General features: G+C 45.4%; 1 protein-coding gene across 1 annotated transcript in view; it reads right to left on the minus strand.

Moving 5' to 3' along the window:
• The window catches only part of LOC115371710 (stromal interaction molecule 1), a 39,662-nt gene that overhangs the window by 22,135 nt on the left and 15,027 nt on the right, over nucleotides 1-2,500 (minus strand). The gene's annotated exons all lie outside the window — the stretch shown is intronic.

A 2,500-nucleotide genomic window follows, 5' to 3' on the forward strand; every position in this document is an offset into this window, starting at 1 on the left:
CGAGGGGCATTATCTTGTTGAAACATCCAGTTTTTACCTCGACAGAACAGCAGAAGGGAGCATGTGGGCTTCGAGAACGGTACAATACTTGGCAGAGTTCAATGTGCCATCACAGACAGTGAGATGACCAACACCAGCAGCACTCATGATCCCCAAACCATGATACTGCCTCCACCATGAGGTACTGTCCATGCTGGAGATAATGCTTGGCCTGGCCTTGTGCGTACCCTCACGTTAGTAGGAGGAAGATAAAGCTGGAAACTGGACTCATCTGACCACAGAATCTTCTTCCAGTTCCTGGCTGTCCAGTTCTTGTGTGCCTGGGCCGACGACGCCGGGCTAACCTCTGTCTCTCATTGATCAGAGGCTTCTTGATAGTCTTGTAGGACCTTAAGCCATGATCTAAAAGTCGGCCACGTACAGTGCGGGTGGAACACTGGACACCAGTTTGGTTTGACCACTGCTGCTAATAATAATAACTTTGATTTATATAGCGCCTTTCAAAACACCCAAGGACGCTTTACAAAACACAAGCAATCAATCGAGACGTTTCTCAGAGGGGAGAGAGTTCCAGAGGGTGGGGGCAGCAATGCTGAAGGCTCTGTCCCCAAAGGTGCGTCGGCAGGTGCGAGGGACCACGAGCAGGCCCATGCCTGTGGACCGAAGACTCCTGGTTGCCCCGAACGGGACTCCATTGCAATAGTCCAGGCGGGTGGTAATGAAAGCATGTATGAGGGTCTCAGCAACGGTGTCAGTGAGCGATGGCCGGAGTCTAGAAATGTTTTTGAGATGGAAAAAGGCAGATTTAGTGACGGATTTGCCATGTGAGTGGAATGAAAAGGTGGAGTCCAGAATGACGCCGAGGTTGCGGACTTCAGGGGATGGGGAGATGGAACAGCCGTCGACCTGGAGAAGGAAATCCCCAACCTTCCGGAGCAGTGCCTTGGGTGCCACAACCAAGAGCTCAGTTTTCTTGCTGTTAAGTTTGAGGAGATTTGATGACATTCATGATTTAATTTCGTGAAGGCAGCTGACAAGAGACTTGGGGGGAAGCTGAGTGGAAGGGGTGGTGCTAAGGTAAAGTTGAGTATCGTCAGCGTAGCAATGAAAATTTAGACCGTGATGGCGAATGATCTGACCTAGGGGAAGCATATAGATTGAAAAAAGAAGGGGTCCAAGGACAGAACCTTGAGGCACACCCTGCTGCTGAAGCTCCTGTGATGTCATTGGGCGGTTTTGCCTGCACATGCGGATCAGGATGTGGTCATTTCTTGCTGAAGAAACCCTCGGACGCCCAGATCTTGGTTTGTCTTCCAAGCTGTTGGTTCGTCTGTGTTTCTGCAGAGTGGATCCACCTGCTGAAGGACTGCATCTGCACTTCCTGGCTATCTGGCAGCAGCTGTGCCCTTCCTGGCTGAGAATCTTTCTCTTCAGGCGTGTTTCCTGCATCAGGTTCCTTGTTTTAGCCATTTTTGTGTCTGAAGAACTTTCAGATGTGCTGCTTTATATAGACACCAAGCTTGGCAACAAAAATTGTGTCTTTTAATAAAAAGAACAACCTTCATCACTGGTACCAAAATGAGCCAATACTCAAAATGTCTTATGTATTTTTATGGAATCAATCAATTTGAAGTTTTTAATGGCTTTTTTAGGATGTATTTAGTATTTTGGCTGTGACTGGACTAAAAGAAACTGCACTTGAAGACCTAAGAGTGATTCTTCTTCCCCACAAATGCATGGGGTGTCCCAAAACTTTTTTCCACCACTGTACTTCCATGTTATTGATCGGGAGTTAATCCGGTGTGGATTAAAGCATGAAGAGGCAGAAATGGATCAAACTTCATCTGATATGAAAACACAGCAGAGTCTGGATTATTCTGCCCAGTGTGGATTAACTGAGAATATGCATGCAAGACAGAAGAGACGAGGAGGATGTGAGAGGAAGCCTGGGAGATGTCATCAGACACACACACACACACACACACACACACAGGGCTCCTGTCAGACTAACATGCAGCTGTTCCACTGTCCCGTCTCTGTTATGTAACTCATTTTTCTATAAATAGACAAACTTTTCTATAAATACGAGGTTTTGGCAGTTTCCTGCTCGTGTGTCTGAGCTGAGCCTCTCCCTCAGCCGGGACGTCCTGACTGCAACCCAACAAGTTCACTTGATTTCTTCAGCAACATGGAGGGGGGAATGTGATGAGCAAATTCCCAGGAAATTAGCAGAAAATTACAGCAAAACTACCTGAAAATTACAAAATAATTTGAAATTTGGCAAAATAAAAAATAATAATAAAAAATAATAAATAAATAAATAAATACACACACAAACACACGTACGAGAAACGTTTTTGTAATTATTAGAAATATATAGGCAATTTATTTCCAAGACATTTTCAAAATTTTAAGAAGTTTAACATAAAATGACCCCAAAAACTGTTGAAAACATTGAGAGGAGCAGTGAGGCTGAGGGGAGCTCCTCCCTCTACCTGTC

Source organism: Myripristis murdjan, chromosome 14 (assembly GCF_902150065.1).
Source record: "Myripristis murdjan chromosome 14, fMyrMur1.1, whole genome shotgun sequence".
Classification (NCBI taxonomy): domain Eukaryota; kingdom Metazoa; phylum Chordata; class Actinopteri; order Holocentriformes; family Holocentridae; genus Myripristis; species Myripristis murdjan.